We start from the raw sequence: 17,194 nt of genomic DNA, 5'->3' as shown, positions 1-17,194 counted from the left end.
TAGTTACCAAGGGAAAGGGCCGATGTGTGGAAGTGGAACGGTGGTTGTAATTGAGCTGGGGGAGATAATTTATAAAGGATGGTATTATTTTGAATACTGAGTGGGTTGACCTTCACCGATGTCGCATCTGTAAGCGGTTCATCATCGTTTGGTATTAAACAAATGAAGCACAGGTAAGCCGTTTTGGGTACGGCAAGAAAAGTGTGGCTGTTTGAAAAAGAAACCATTTTAATTTATGCAAAGTGAGTTCGGAGTTTTTTGATTTGGCATAAAATTAATAAGAAAATCAAGTCGGCCGTGTTCGAAAATTTTGTGGAAACTTGGTAGTCCTTGACAAAAACTACATCAGTGATTGATTGACAGCGAATCTTTCGAAAGGTAAGTTGATTTTGAACCGCATGATTTGGTTGTTTAGGTTCGCCATAATTTACCATCTCTAAGGAATACTCACAAAAGGTTAATCAGTTGTTTCGAAATATATTCTAACCGTACTTCTTGGAAGGTAGCTGTGCCGTGGAAAATGGAAATAGACGTGAAGCTATTTTGGGGAGTATATTGAACCGTATCTGCATATATAAATAATTAAAATGGTGTTAAAGAGTAAACATAAAACTTGTGAAGAACATTACGTTTGCCACGGTTGGTCATTTTATCAAGAACCGTTTGATTTTTTTTGTGTTGATACAGCATGAACTCATTGTTCAAACGGAATATTTCTCAGGACAATATTGTATTAGCAATCGTGCGATTTCAAAATAGGACTAGTCTATTGTAACGCGATTTTTTCGAGTGTTCGTTAGACTTTCCGAAAAATTCGAAAAACTTCAAGAGATGTGAAAAGATGGCATTTATACGGATTTTTGACAGTAATTATTCCTTAATGCTTACTGCTTTCACTGTATTCGAGCCTGAGTGTATACTCAAAAGTGTTTGTTCTTGCAGTGTTGTAAAATGTCATTTGCAATCGTTTATATAATTTTCCCAGAACTTTTTTCAGAAGTTCGCTATTGATTCTTGATGTATGACGAACTTATAGCGCTTAAATGTGTCTACACCTTTGTCTAACAAGACATTGCTGTAAATATGTAATCTTGGGCGTGGGAGGCAAAATGTCATTCAAATGACATTATGTCAAATGACACGTGACATTTTAGAGAGTTTTCACTCTCCAGCCTCAGATGTTATATTTAGAGCAATGTACCCTTGAACAAAAATATAGCCCTACTCAAGCGTTATGAGTACATCTAAAATTATAATGTGAATTTTACTTCTGAAGAAAGTTATTAACAAATAAGTCAAATGACATGCAGATGACATTTTACAAGCCTGGTTCTTAGTAATGCAATGCCTGATTTAACCGATCTAGGATTTTCATGAAAGGGATTGATAGAATTTTTTTGGCCTTGAAGTGACTTTTGACAGGAAGCCAATTCTTCACTGACCACGGCTGAGCATGAGCATTATGACCGTACAATTCGTAGTTGCTACTCCGTGATTGACTGGAACTTGTGAAATTGCACAGAGAACCATGTGAATGGAGCATGGGATATGCTATCCATTCTCAATGTACACGTTTCAGAAGCTCACGTATTTAAAGTCAATAACGGCGCCGGCCACGTCCTTACGGTCATATAGGAAAGGTAGGATTGTTATTTCGACTCTCGTTGCTACTAGAGACCGAGAACACCTCTGCATCTCCACGATTGTCACGGAATGTAGTATTGTGTTAGTTGCATAGGATATTTTATCTGGATTCACTTTGGTAAGTGATGCGATCTAAGGGAGGGGATTATATGAAATACAAATAAAAACGCGAACCGTACAGATCAAAACAAAATATCTCGGATCACGCGACAGTTTTGCTTGCTATTCGAAATACGATCAATCGTAAAATCAATACAGGACTATTTCGCGACGACCATAACACATACCACCACGCGGTGTACATACTTGCTCAAATCACAGGAGAAAACACACACTGAACTGATTAGCTTTATTACCGGCCGTGCAATGCAGAACACAATTTTTCGACGGACCGCGCGATCGTTCTGCTGTCCGAAGCAAGAGAAAACACATACTCCAATTCTTCACTGACCACGGCTTGTTACAAACCGAGTATGAGTTTTCGGACGTGATCATTTTTCGTAAACAATTTCTAATGTGGGTTCGATTCCCACCCTAGTAAGGAGAAAACTTTTCGTAAAGCAAAAATTCTCCATTAAAAAAATTCAGACAAAGTTCTAGGATCATTTAATCGTAACATTGCTCGGAATTGCCGGCGGGAGGAGAATGTTGGACGACACGGTTCAACACACACCGACTGGAAGATTCTACGGCGGAAAGTTCCTTCGATGAAGCACTGGAGATACGTGCTGCAGATTTTTTAGACAACGTTGCAGACCAATGAACTGCCATCAAAAACGTCTTCATCTTTATCTTATCGCAACTAGTTAAAATCACTCGCGGATGGCGTGTTCCCTGATGCCTGGAAGCACGCATCAATTACACCGATCTGCAACATACATAGCGTAGAAAATTATCGACCTATTTCGATCCTGAACTGTTTGGCCAAAGTACTCGAAAGACTGTTGCATGACATGCTTTATCCAGCCGTTAAATCCGTTATATCAGAATTCCAGCATGGATTCATGCAAAAACGTTCGACGATCTCTAATTTGATGAGCTTCACCAATAGTGTTATTGGATGCATCGAGAAGCGGCAACAAGTAGATGCTGTGTATATTGACTTTTCGAAAGCATTTGATAAAGTTCCGCATGAACTTGCTATTTTGAAACTGAACCGTCTTGGTCTACCATCATGGATCGTCAATTGGATTCATTCGTACTTGACTTAAAGAAAAGCCTTCGTCAAGGTTCGTGACGCCACTTCCGATGAATTCGAGATTCCGTCTGGCGTTCCACAAGGGAGTCACCTAGGACCTTTAATTTTTGCGCTATTTATCAACGACATTTGCGATCAGCTACACTCGTGCAAGCTGCTTTTTGCGGATGACCTGAAAATTTACCGAGTCGTGAAGTCAGCTTTAGATTGCTGTGCACTTCAAGCCGACATTGTGCGCTTATCATCGTGGTGTCAGATAAATGGAATGCAAGCCAACGCCACCAAATGCAGAATAATTACTTTTTCCCGTGTTCACTCACCAATCAGATTTGACTATTCGATGAACCAGTTACCGCTTATGAGAGTTAACTCCATAAAGGATCTTGGCCTTACCTTGGACAGTAAGCTTCGGTTCAACGAGCACATCTCAAAGACAATCTCCAAAGCCAACACTATGCTTGGCTTCCTGCGCCGCAACTCTGCACAATTCGATGATGTTTATGCTTTGAAAACATTATACTGCCCATTGGTCAGAAGCATTCTTGAGTACGGAGTTCAAATATGGGCTCCTTACCATGCGATTCATGCATCACGCATAGAAAGCATCCAGAAACGTTTCGTCAGATTCGCATTACGACAGCTGCCATGGACCAATCCCGATAACCTGCCACCGTATGAGCACAGATGTACGCTCATTGGCTTGCAAACACTCGCCGAACGTATTTACAACGACTTTTTATTTTTGACATGATCCGTGATAATATTGACTGCAGTAGCGTGCTTCGGGAAATCAACTTCCACGCACCTAGCCGCCGATTACGCAATCCCCAATTGCTTTGGACCCCGGCACACCGCACTGCTTACGGTTACAACAAACCACTTCAAGACAAAATTTTCAAAGCGACTTATCTGTTTTTGTAAACAAAGATTCAAACGACGATTTGGCGAATCTGATAGCCCTCCCATGCAAACCAACACCATCAACAGGTAGCGGAATCCTTCGCCTACCTATTGGTGGTGTTGGTTTGCGTGGGAGAGTTATCAGATTCGTCAAATCGTCGTTTGAATCTTTGTTTACAAAAGCAGATAAGTCGTTTTGAAAATTTTGTCTTGACTTGACAGATGTTGTAGATTGTTGAACGATGTATGTGATATGTTTGATTATAATGTTAGCTTGTCTTCAAAAATAGGATTAAGATACTGTAGTCTGTGTGGTTCTGAACCAAAGATGAAATAAATAAATACCCATGTCTTAATCTAGGCGCAAGTGCCGGTATGATTTGCATAGGATCAGGCGTAATATCGAAGCTCCTGTAAATTCAAGCGGCCATCCAAAGTATGAAATCGAACAAAGCCCTAGAGGTCGATCGCGTATCAGCCGAAATAGTCGAAGCTGACTCCATGACATCCGCTCAACTGTTGCATCGTTTATTTCGGGAACAAAAGTGGAGCGACCAGAACTTACATACGGGCTGAAACGAAATATGTAAACAAGCATTAGAATGGAACCTAGCTGGCCATTGTAGAAGAGGCAGACGGCGTAGCCTTTATAAAGAAATAAAAGAAGTCGATCGAAATCCAACTTGGCAACAGTTTAAAGGTTCCCCCAAACACACGCGACGCGACAGTCGCGACGCGATTCTACGGCTTGGCGACAGCGATTCTGTCGCCGTTGGTATGGAAGCGTAAATAGAACATTGCCTGCAGCGACCCAACGATAGAATCGCGGCGACTAGTTGTCGCCGTCGCGGCGATGAAATCGCTTAGGCCTGGGGGAGCCTTAAAGCGATAGCCGGACATCGCTCAGGATGGAGATCTTTCATGTCGGCCCTTTGCACCAGTCGAAGTATACAGGGCCCATTAGTAAGTAAAGAAAGTTGAGTGACAACGACGTAGCGCTTGCAGCAGGCAGCGTTTCTTTGTCTGGTCAGGCCATTAGGACTGTCAACATCATCCCGGTAATATGATTTCTATTGCCGCATCTCAGTTTAAGTTGTCTTCCATGCAGATCCCAACAGTATTTCTAAAAAGCATATTTCCAATCTGCAAGCAAGGAAGTTTTCATTCATTTTGAAATTAAATTTTGCTTTGGTATTTATGAGTGTTAAGATAGAACAATAGTACCATTTGACTGCTTCAAAATAAATAAATTTGAATGAAAATGAGACATTCCAAGAATTGTATGTCATTCCGCAGGAGGAGTTTACTCCGAAATCATTTCCCCAGAATGTCCCAATTTCCAAAATATTTCAGCTTAGTCATTACCATTTATGATCTGGTTCACATCAGGTACTGATCAATGTACCCGGCGACGGCGTGATAGATCATTTTCACCCAGCGGCGGTGGCAGCGCGGCGGCGTGAACTGATTTCAAATTTTCTCTCAAAAATTCTCCAAAGTTTCTTCGGAAGTTCCTCAACGAGTCCGTTGGGAAGTTCATCAAAAAATTCCTCTGGACATTCCTTCAGATATTCCTCCAGAAATTCCTTCAGAAGTTCCTCCAGGAATTCATCCGAAAGTGATAGAAAATGGAGGTGATTTCAGACGTAACGGACGTAATCATGTCCTTTCTGAACAACGGCGGGAAGTACAGCAAGGGCATTAAGAAGTCCGTGCTGATCCTCTGCAACATGGTTGTAGAGGCAAAGCAGGAGTGGAAGTCCTCGCTGCAGGCAAGTAAGGTCCTGATCGGTGCCGGCTTTGCCGGAGGTGTGGAGCTGAAGGTCACAAGGCTCACACCTGCCAGGCCGCACCGAGGTGTTTGATCTGTGATTCTGGCACAGACAACTAACACCCATCCGGTGGGCAGGCCTGTCCGGCCTCCAGACGGGCTCGGTCATGCAAGTAGCTCAGCCATTGCGAGGCCGGGCAAGCGCTGCTACAACAGTTGGTACACGAGAATAAGACTGATGTTGCCTTGATGTCCGACTCGTACCGCATTAGACTGGCCCAAAATGCATGAAATCCTGAATTTCAAACCTTGCACCCTTAAATGCCAGTTTGAGGGTCCCAGAAACTCCCCTGAAAATTTCAGCTCATTCGGTCCAGTGGTTGGCGTGCGCAAATTGCTCAAAGTTTGTATGAGAAAAGTGATCAAAATGTAGGGGAAAACGCAACCGTTTCAGTTTTTTGCTTCTAGGTGGCGCTGTAGTCAACGGATTCCTGTTGTGGACAAAATGTAGAACCTTTTTTATATAAGGAAGCGACTGGTGAAGACCGGATGTAAATCCCTTTGAAATTGGCCATGTTATAAGCATCCAAAGTCGAGGGTTTCGAGCTTGTCCCCCAGGGGTGTTTAAAATGAGAGCAACGTTGCGGCGGCGATGCAGGCGTATTCGGTGCCGTGCGAAATTAAATGCATGATTATCACGCAATCTCGCGATTTTTATCCGATTGGTAAATACTTTGTACAGTAGTGTTGCTAGAGAGGAGGGGTGAATAAGAGGGGCAAGGGGGGATCTTTTTTAGTAGAAAACATCCGGGATATTGTTCGATGTTTAATCTCGCAATTTTCTGACGTCATTTTACCTTCGAGCTAACACGCTAAACAAATTTACTCAAAATTGACATAAATTGAAGAATTCAAAATTTGGTTAAGTTTGGTCAGGAACTAATAACCGGGACCAGACACTCGGAATTTTCGGGGTTGCGCTTCACCTCTCCCTCGGTGTGTAGAGTTCTAGGTATACAAATGAAAAGACACCAAGTCAGTTGTCAGTTTTTCTCCATCATTTGCTTTCCGTGCAAAACATGACAGCATTGTGTTTTTGTTTTTTTTTTTTACTTTCACCGGTTTTCCTTCACCTTCCACCTGCGATATTAGTAAAAGCAATTTTCGACCAAAAATAAAACGGGAGGCGCTGATCCAACATGACGAAGAACTGGAGGATTAAAAGATATGTATGTTCAAGAGGAGAACGTTCCGGATCCGTACAACACATTCTGTTGCCGCTCCGTCACTTCATCTATTTTCAAGGAGTTCCAGCAGGGATTCTACGAGAAGTTCCACCAAAGATTCATCCAGAAGCTCCACCCGGGATTCCTCCGGAAGTTCCACCAAGGATTCCTCCAGGAGTTCCACCACATGTTTTACCAGGGATTCCAGCGTAATGTCTACTAAGAATTCCTCTAGGAGTTCCAGCAGGGATTCCACGAGAAGTTCAGTCAAGGATTCATCCAGGAGTTCCACCAGGGACTATTTCAGAAGTTCCACCTTGGTTTCCTCGAGAAGTTCCACCAAGGATTCCACCAAAAGTTTCACCAGGAATTCCTTCAGGAGTTCCACCAAGGATTCCTCCAGGGATTTCTCCAGTAGTTTCACCAAGGATTCCTTCAGGAGTTCCACCAGCGATTCCTCCAGGAGGCTTACTAAGGATTCTTCTAGGAACTTCCAACAGGGATTAATAGAGAAGTTACACCAAAGATTCCTTCAGAAGTTCCTCCAAGGATTCATCCAGAAGTTCCACCAGGGATGCCACCATAAGGCCTACTAAGAATTCCTCTAGCAGTTTCAGCAGGGATTCCACGAGAAGTTCCATCAAGGATTCATCCAGCAGTTTCACCAGGGATTTCTCCAGGAGTTCCATCAAAGATTCTTTCAGAAGCTCCACCAAGGATTTCTCCAGAAGTTCCACCAGGGATTTCTCCAGGAGTTCCACCAGGGATTCCACCGTTAGACATACTTAGGATTTCCCCAGAAGATCCACCAGGGATTCCTCCAGGAGTTTCACCAGGGATTTCTCCAGGAGTTTCACCAAAGATTCTTCCAGAAACTTCACCAAGGATTCCTCCAGGAGTTCCACCAGGCATTCCACCAGCAGTTTTACCAGCGATTACACCCTAATGTCTACTAAGAATTCCTTTAGGAGTTACAGCAGGGATTCCACGAGAGGTTCCATCAAGGATTCATCCAGGAGTTCCACCAGGGATTACTTCAGAAGTTCCACCTTGGTTTCCTCGAGAAGTTCCACCAGGGATTTCTCCAGGAGTTCCATCAAGGATTCCTCCAGAATTTCTACCAGGGATTCCACCGTTAGACATACTAAGGATTTTTCCAGAAGTTCCACCAGGGATTTCTCCAAGAGTTCCACCAAAGATTTTTGCAGAAGCTCCACCAAGGATTCCTTTAGGAGTTCCACCAAGGATTCCTCCAGGAATTCCTCCAGAAGTTTCACCAGGATTTCCTTCAGAAGTTCCATCAAGGATTCCTCCAGAAGTTCCACCATGGATTCCTCTAGTAGTTCCACCAAGCATTTCACCAGCAGTTTTACCAGGGATTCCACCGTAATGTCTACTAAGAATTCCTCTAGGAGTTCCAGCAGGGATTCCTTGAAAAGTTCCATCAAGGATTCATCGAGTTCCACCAGGGATTTGTCCAGGAGTTCCACCAAAGATTCCTCCAGAAGCTCCACCAGGAGTTTCACCAGGAATTCCTTCAGGAGTTCCAACAGACATTCTATCAGTTGTTGAACAACCAGATTCCACCGTAAGGTCCACTAAGGATTAATCCAGGGATTCCTCCAGAAATTCCACCTTAGTTTTCTCCAGAAGCTCCACCAAAGGTTTCTCCAGAAGTTCTACCAGGGATATCTCCAGTACTTCCACCAGAGATTCCTCCAGAAGTTCCACCAAAGATTCATCCAGAAGCTCCACCCGGGATTCCTCCAGGAGGCCTAGTAAGAATTCCCCTAGGAGTTCCTGCAGGGATTCCTCGAGAAGTTCAATCAAGGATTCATCCAGGAATTCCACCAGGGATACCACCGTAAGGCCTACTAAGAATTCCTCCTGAAATTACTTGAGAAATTCCACCTTGATTTCTTCGAGAAGTTCCACCAAAGATTTCTCCAGGAATTCCACCAAAGATTCCACAGGAAGCTCCACCAGGGATTCCTTCAGTCGATTCTTCGGATTTCCTTTGTGGCACCAACTTAGTCAGTGCAATCAATTTAGTTTGCAATGTGTTCGCACGTTATTGATCTGGCAATTGCACCTTATTCCTGAAGAAGCATCTGTCATAAAGCTGATTAAAGTTTGTACATATAATCCTACACTTAAGCAAACGGTGTTTATCCATCACTCTATAAATGAATTTCCCGGTTGATTGGATGACTTACCGCATTATTCCCGGGTATTTCCAACTGGATGGATACCTTATTGTGAATAAAGGAAACACATTCAAGGATTTAGAGCATTCTGAGGAATGATTTTCGGGGTAATGTTATAGAATCTCTTCGACGGGTTAACGAAATCCACATCCAATGCAGTTGATTAGTTGAATGAATCGAAAACAATGGCTGGTTGGCTACCCTCCACTGCTAATATCGAATACTTATTTCTATATATAATAAACTCGTGGGAGATTGGGTTCTTTAATCTAATTACGAGACTGTGATAAATACTGTAAGGGTCAATTTCTTCACCTCTGCTTAAGCCTTAAACCAGGTTTAAACGTATGGGTGAGCACCGCTTAAGAGTTAAGCGAAGGTGAAGAAATTTGCCCTAAGTGATACAGTTAAACGCGCGTCTGCTCGGGTGTGCAGTCAGTGATAAAACTAAATCTTGATTCTTTCGATTGCCACCCCAACAAACAATTTAAGTTGAATAAGCTAGTTTTTTAGCTGAACAAGACAAATTGTGGCGAAATAAGCTCTTTATCAGACTCCAATGCTTGTTGGGACTGGTGTACCAGACAGCCAGTGGTGTAGCCAGCGTTGGTAGAATCATGCTCAAATCTCACTCACTGAAGCCTCATGCACAAGCTAACTCGCTTGCGATGCTCCATAGAGAGCATCGCGCACGCAGAATCGCATCGTTTCGCTCATTCACCGAAAAATGATTTCGCTCTAAAAAGTGTTAATACCCCATCGAAGCGTGTTTTATGTATACGTATGCATTTGTTATCCATTGTTTTAAGCAATGAAAGTTATTCCGATGAATTTAACGAAGAAGAACATGCAAAAATCACGCAATGATGCAAATCGCGAGTCGAATCATGGACGATTCTCTTGGCCATGAGTCGGGTGAGGTTTGCCTCGCGCTTGATTTGAATCGTGGATGAGATTTGAGAATTTGAGTTTTTACCAACACTGGGTGTAGCTAGGGCGGATACTACACTATACACGAAGGCTGTCAAAACTTAACCACTCTAAATAGGGAACTGTTCCCGTTTTAACTTACTGAAAGAAAGAAATCACCGCTTTATTGTTTTATAGATACCCCTCACCATACTGTTTTCAGAATGTTAACTCCTAGTATGCTTGTGTAGGAACTTCTTCTTCTTCTTCATTGGCATTATATTCCCCACTGAAACATTGCCTCGTCGTCTTCAGTGTTCATTAAGCACTTCCACAGTTATTAACTGCGATGTTTCTAAGCCAAGTTACCATTTCTGCATTTGAATATCATGAGGCTAACACGATGATACTTTTAGGGAAGTCGAAACAAATTGAAAACCTAAAATTGTCTGGACCGGCAACGGGAATCGAACCCAGCCACCCTCAGGATGGTCTTGCTTTGTAGCCGCGCATCTTACCGCACGGCTAAGGAGGCTCCACGCATATATACACTTAAAGCGGTTTAATTATTAAGTGGCACAGAATGTCATGAACTTATTTCGAAATAATTGCTCAATTTCCATTACTAACAAAATCTGTCTTTGCATTTCATTTCTCCCTGCATCATGTCTCCCTTGCAGAATCATGCTTTTATTCAGCCATAATACATAGAATTCGTTCACAGTTAGTCCGTGTGTTTGTTCACCTTCACAATGTGCATTTAGTTGAGAAGCGCTGAGTGAGTTATGAAAGATGTGCCAAAGTTCATTGATTTTGGTAACCTGCTGGGACCCACTCTGTTAAGCGCAAAGCTTTCTCAAACGACGACATTTATCCCGTACAACTCCAGTTTCACACATCAACGACAGCGATATCGTTGACGATCCCAGGTTCGCCAAGTCCGGCATAACATCTTGCTGCCTTTACTTCACGTCCAAGGAAACAAACATCTTATATCTCAGTTTCCGTATTTGTCCCCTGGTCGGCGGATAACTTTCACACCAATAAACTCATCTTGCCCCGCGTTGTCATATAGGTAATTTCGTGTACATTTATCTATCCGGAACATAAGCACAAGAATTTCTTATGTACGTAGGCCATACGAGGCTGCGCTACAACATTTATTAGCTGCAAATGGAGTGTGATGAATTAAATATTTTTGACTGATTTGAATCAAATTCTGCTAAATCTACATACCTATTGTGCGATCTAGTTTCTTATGGAGCGTGTATTGAGAAAACATGATTGTAATGAGGGCCTCAACTGTTAGCAGTAAGGACATCGTGGAGGGCTTCGAAGGACCGCATGATTACGGAAAACAACATGCACTCCCACTTCCAAGGGTCATTGCTTCGGAAACGTAGACATCTGATGCAATTTGAGCAATACAAAGGCTAATCACAGATGCCGCCGGTATTGCAGCTTTGTTTCGGGTGTAACGGCTAGAAGTCGGCTTTTCAACCTGCTGTTTGGTCATCGTTTCTTCACGGAATTAATATTCCTTGAACTTGTTCTTAGTTTTGTAATCAGAATGGTTTTTATTGTGTCCTAATCGATAGAAAAGAAACGAGCCGGTTTTGATAAGTTTTAGCAGCTTCAGAAACGGATATTGCTGCAGTACTCACGTAAAAAACTTATTAGTTTACCTTATGAAAATTAGCCACAAGGAATCGGTTTGAAAAACATAAGGTAGCCTTGAACCAGCATGAACTTTGGATGAACCAGGTCTATAACAAATAAAGGTTCCCCCAAACACACGCGATGCGACAGCCGCGACGCGATTCTATCGCTTGGCGACAGCGATTCTGACGCCGTTGATATGGAAGTGTAAATGGAATATTGCTTGCAGCGACCCAACGATAAAATCGCGGCAACTAGTTGTCGCCGTCGCGGCAGTGAAATTGCTTAGGTCTGGGGGAGCCTTAACGTATATGTTTATCTTATGTTTACTTTACTAATTTCATTAAGCAACCTTATGAATTTTCATAAGTTTGTTTTAAGAAATTCTTACAATATTAATATAAATTTAAATTCATGATTTATCTCAGTAAAGAAATAATGTTATTTCAGCCAATAATCATCGTTACAGTATAAGGTTCTCAATTTTATTATCATTTGCAAAATACATGCAATACTAATACATTTTAGTGCCCTGATGCAATATAACTGATTATTGATTTAAAATAGCATACAAAACTTTCTAGGTATTCCAGATTCAAGCGCATAGCAAGCAAATCTGTGAAAGTATGTTGTCTAGCAGGCTAATCGTCACTGACAGTTTCGACTGAGAAATCTGGTCATCCACCTTCAATTCCTCCACGACAGGTGGACCAGGTGCTAAAAATATATTTGGGATTCATGAATTGCATTGTCTTGATAATAACTTCGAGAATACTCACTAGATGTTTGATTCAGTAGTGGGAAGTGGGAAGTGTGGATTTTGCCATGGTTCTAGATGCACGACAAAAATCAGTAAAATCGTGTTCTTCATCCTTGTCAATGGTTGGCAACTTCCATTGATCAGTGTTGATTAGTAGAACCGGTACCGATACTACCGCCTTTAGAGCTATGGTGATATGTTCTTTACCTAATTTCATTTCCGATAATTTATTCTGAGACGTAGTTAGATCATTCAGTTCACGATCGACGTTATTTGCCAGGTACCTAGTTGCTTTTCCAAAATGCTGCTGTTGGTGCTTCATGTTGACTGCTTGTTGGGTGGTTCTCCAATCCAGCGATTTTTTGCTTTATTTTCGAAATAATCGGCATTTGATTATTGAAAGCGCCTTCACATCGTAAATTATTCTGCATGACATGTAATTGCTAAAATTAGGAAATGCGTAACTAACTAACAAAAAATTTTAGCAAACTAAATACTCACTAAATACTTCAGCAACTGATTCAACAATAAAAGGGTTTCCGGTGGCAATGGTTGATTGAGGATCTGACTATTCAAATATTCTGCTTGGACAGCCATTTGGATCTGCTGAACCAACACGTATCCAAAACACCAGCAGTACCCCAACCCACTTCGCTATTTGGACCTCCCTCACTGAACGGATCAAGACTCGATGGAGGAGCCTGATTGAGATAGCTTTGCAATGGTTTGCTAAGAGAGTTCAAACCAGCCAGATGTGAATTGCCACCGTGTCGCTTGCATGTTGTTGTTCGGTTCATTTTGGTTCTATGTAACAATTGATATAGAATTAATTTATTTATCTAGTGTATACATATTTTATTGTTGGTGTGAAATGTAAGACATGAGTTATTTTACTTAACGGTCAGTTAACAGTGAAACACTGTAGAAGGCCATATACTATACTGTTCCTGTCGAAATATGAATCTTTAGAGTCATCAAATGCTGGAATTTATTGGAATACATATAAGCCATTCCACCAAACAAGTTTTAGAAAGTTTAAAAAAAAGTATAGTAAAAGGTACAAACTAACATTGGTCACCCGAATGAGATTGACACTATCAAGTTAATTACATCAAAGCACCGCGGCTATGATGGCCACCAGTCGGACAGCACTCTCGAATACAGGAGACAGGCATGCTCTCACAATGCGCTTTCTTACCACTGCCACCAATAAGGCAAAGAATCCGACAGGCGTTTCTATATTCTCAGAAGTGAAACATTCGATCATGGATTGTTGACAATAACGAGACTCTGTAAAACAATTTTACAAAATTCAATACACGCTGGTGTGGGTGGGCTAATACCATAGGGTGAATCAAGTTGTGCACCATACTGACCGGTTATTGAATACCTTGGAGGTTGATTGTTTATCCCCAGGTTTATCCGCCTTCTCCTTCTTAACATCGGCGATTACGAATCGATAGTAATAACGTCATCATCCTTACTGTTCAAATGCGCTATCCGCAGCCTTCAGTAAATGCACACTCGACTCTGGTTCCATGAGGGCAAAATTCTAGCAGTTATTATAATACCTTGTGGTTTGCACTTTTTTGCCAGCAACCGTTCCTTTGCAGTTTTGTCAAGTTTCAAAATTCGCTCAACGATATGCGTGTTTACTTCTCCCGGTTAGATATTCAGCAGCAAATTATGAGACATGATATCAGAAGAACTGCCATTAGACTTTCGAAATTTCTTCCGTGATTCGTTTTTCACCAAACCGAATTCTCCGAGCCCGAATCCATGTGTTTTTTTATCGTTTTCCGCTTGCTTAATTCTCGTTCAGATAATCATATTCGTCCGTAATGGCTCAGTAGGTACTATGACGCTGATGCTAACTTTCTTGATGTTGATCAAATTCAGCTCAAACAGTTGCTGTATAGCCAATACAGATTAGACTTGTTCGGAGCAAATCTTTGAATGATTTTATACAGATTAGACTTGTTCGGAGCAAATCTTTGAATGATTTTCTCCTCCTGCTGTGCAATTCTTGATGAATTGGAAAGCAAAATACTTTTCGATGGTCTTTTCTTATTTCCGGATCGATATCTGGAGATAAGTGTGGAAGACTTAAAGTCTTATTCAGTCACAGAAAATTTAATATTGAACTCACCTTGTTCCAGAAATAGCCGTCAAAATAATCTTGCTTTTGTCATCTGTTATTGAAACACCAGCAACGATCAAGCATTCCAAACTTCTTTCAGGGCTGCTTCCACCAAGCATTCCGGCATCTATTTCTCGAGTAAATACTATCAGTTCAGGGTACACACGACCGTTTCATGTAAATATGTAACTCATATTCTGTCGATGCGGGTAAGCTGGCGTTCTGCTGCTAGTGATAAGGTAACGGAATTGTTTCATGGGATTAGCAAGCAACAATTTAGCAGCTTCCCATATGTGGATTTTTACCCCTGGCCGTTACATATTAGCTGAAAAACCGCAACTATGGTTATTGAAAAGTAGATTTTAAGTCTAAACAATCAGCGAACAACAGCTAAATTCTATTCCAAAATTTCTTGATTAGATTCTTACCTGTATCCGATGCCATGAAGTCGTCTAAAACCGCGGCAATGCATTGATTATTGTTAATTTTATTTAATGTTTGTTTTTTTATTAACGTTATTTACCACCGGTTTGTGCAAATAAAATACAGCGGAAGAAAATAACCGAACACTACTGAAGCAGAGTGTATGTAATTAAGAGTGGCGACATGTGCCGCATTTGACAGGTCTCCTGCTCGTTTGGAACACGATTTTGTATGGGAATGACAGATGAATTCTGTTCCAATTCTGACAGTGTCGCCACTCTTAATTACATACACTCTGTACTGAAGTAACGTGACATCATCCGTTGAGGAATGTAAACAAAACTTTGACAGTAGAAAAGTCTACACTGAACAAAACACTCTCTCACAAATCTACCACAATTTGAGTAAAATACACTAGCGCCTCTGGCGGTGCTGGTCTCGTGAGCTCTTCTGGGTTGCATGAATTTTTAATCGGTTCTTCGGGACAATCACGTCCCGGTTATTAGTTCCTGGTTTGGTTTATGCTATAGTTTAGAGTTTAATTTTCGAAGCGTGAATGTAAATACACGAAATAAATTAAGTACTTCTTCCATTTATTTTGTTAGCCTCAAATAAGAATATACAGCCATCCTGTTCCAACATTATTGATATGGTCCTCAAAATTACTTTATATTTGGTAGGATCGTTCCTTATAGAACAATATTGGACCCATTTTATTATTTCCCTTTATGGTGACCAATTTCAATATAGGGTATTCAGAACAATCGATCATTTCAGGAATTTTAATTATTCATAAAATTGTCACTCCCAAATCATTAGGCCTATTTGTTGTATTAACAAATCAAATAAAAGCTCTTTATTTCTACAGGTGTACCTCGATATAACGTAACTAATTTTTCACTCTTCAAATCGTTGTATCTCCAAAACCACTGGTCCTGCAAGAGAAATGTGTGAAGTGATATTTGATCGTGCAAGTGGAACACATAAAATGGATTCAAAATCTAAGGACGAATTAAGTATGGAACTTGTTGTCCCAATTGAAAGTTTTAAAGGTGTAAAGTTGCCTTCAAACGGTGATGTGCTTGGTCGGATGCGTTTTATAATGAAAAATCAACACTTGAGTATAAAACCAGCTGGTAAAACTGTAGTAACTGAAACTCAAATTTTTTTGGAGAAATATAGAATTCCTCTAATGCAACACTACAATGCTGTTGTTAAGCTCCTAAAATTATTTAACAAAATGCGAGCAATTATCAAAAAATCTTCTCACGCGGGAGATAAACAGAAAGAGCAAGAGTCTAGTTTCATTAATAATTTGGATCGATTGTTTGACATTGCTCGACGAAATGCATTAAATTTGATTAAAAACGATAAGGGTAAACAGTTCCTTATTCTGCAAAGGGAAGTTGGAAGGCCTGGATCTGCCTTTGCGAGAGTTAAAAAAGGCAAAATCGAAGAAGAACCAACAACGGAACCAGAGCCTTCCTTGGAATCTCAATCAGCTACCAGCGTTTTTACTATTGATGGAGGAGGTAAGAATATAATCAAATAAGATGGTAACTTCTACTATATGTAAATATTTCTATGTCTTGCTTCCAGATGAGAAACCCTCCACTAGTAGAGCGTTCAATCAAGAAATGTGTATATGGCTGCGGCTTCAAGATTTGCAAATCATCTATGGTTCTTGAGTGAAGAACTAGTCGCTCTGGGTTTTTTCGACCCATAAATATCTACTGATGAGAGAAAAGAAATGGCACACAATTTAAAATCTTGTAAGGGTGATGAAGTAAGAAAAGTAAAATTTAAAATATCTACCATCGATAAGTTGACTTCTTGTACGCTTTCGGATTTTGTTTCTCAAAATACGATGATTTTTTTTTGAAATTTCTGGAATATCTGCAAATTTTCTCAAAGAAGATCCTAGTATATGGGATGAATTGGAAGAATTTGTTGAAAGTAGAAATAAAATTAATTCATTTTTGGTAGTGAATGACTGTGCTGAAAGAGGAGTTAAACTAGTTCAAGATTTTTGTGGAAAACTGACAAAAAATGAAGAACAGCTTCAATATCTTCTCAAAGTTGTTCAACAGCATAGGCAAAATTTTCCAGGTTGCACTTGCTCTGTTATAAAGGAAGGCCTAGCAGTTGAAATAAATAATTAATATAGGTATAAGTGTTGTTTGTTGATAACTTTGTAGTTTTATACAGTTAAAACAAAATTAAAACTGTTGTTTGAAAATATATAACTTATATAATATCCCAGGTCTCTCTGTTTTCTGTCCTTCTGTCCCTCTGTCTGTAACGATTATATAATATCGTTCTAAAATTGATGCAACGGGCATCACGATGTCCGAAAA

General features: G+C 40.7%; 1 protein-coding gene and 2 long non-coding RNA genes across 3 annotated transcripts in view; 1 reads left to right on the top strand and 2 right to left on the bottom strand.

Moving 5' to 3' along the window:
* Positions 1 to 253: 253 nt before the first annotated feature.
* LOC134207485 (neuropeptide Y receptor type 2-like) overlaps positions 254 to 17,194 on the top strand; it is a 241,911-nt gene continuing 224,970 nt past the window's right edge. The window contains exon 1 of the mRNA XM_062683198.1: positions 254 to 378. The gene's annotated coding sequence lies outside the window, so the exon portion shown is untranslated. The remainder of the gene's footprint in view (positions 379 to 17,194) is intronic.
* Positions 11,999 to 12,882, bottom strand: LOC134216164 (uncharacterized). The gene is made up of 3 exons (XR_009980529.1): positions 12,776 to 12,882; positions 12,294 to 12,717; positions 11,999 to 12,231 (listed from the first exon to the last, which is right to left on the bottom strand). It is a non-coding gene; the product is annotated as an uncharacterized LOC134216164 (long non-coding RNA).
* Positions 12,915 to 15,004, bottom strand: LOC134216155 (uncharacterized). The gene is made up of 4 exons (XR_009980527.1): positions 14,843 to 15,004; positions 14,424 to 14,739; positions 13,651 to 14,359; positions 12,915 to 13,564 (listed from the first exon to the last, which is right to left on the bottom strand). It is a non-coding gene; the product is annotated as an uncharacterized LOC134216155 (long non-coding RNA).

The sequence above is a fragment of the Armigeres subalbatus genome, chromosome 1 (assembly GCF_024139115.2).
Source record: "Armigeres subalbatus isolate Guangzhou_Male chromosome 1, GZ_Asu_2, whole genome shotgun sequence".
NCBI lineage: Eukaryota > Metazoa > Arthropoda > Insecta > Diptera > Culicidae > Armigeres > Armigeres subalbatus.
This window is presented reverse-complemented; position numbering and strand designations above follow the sequence as displayed.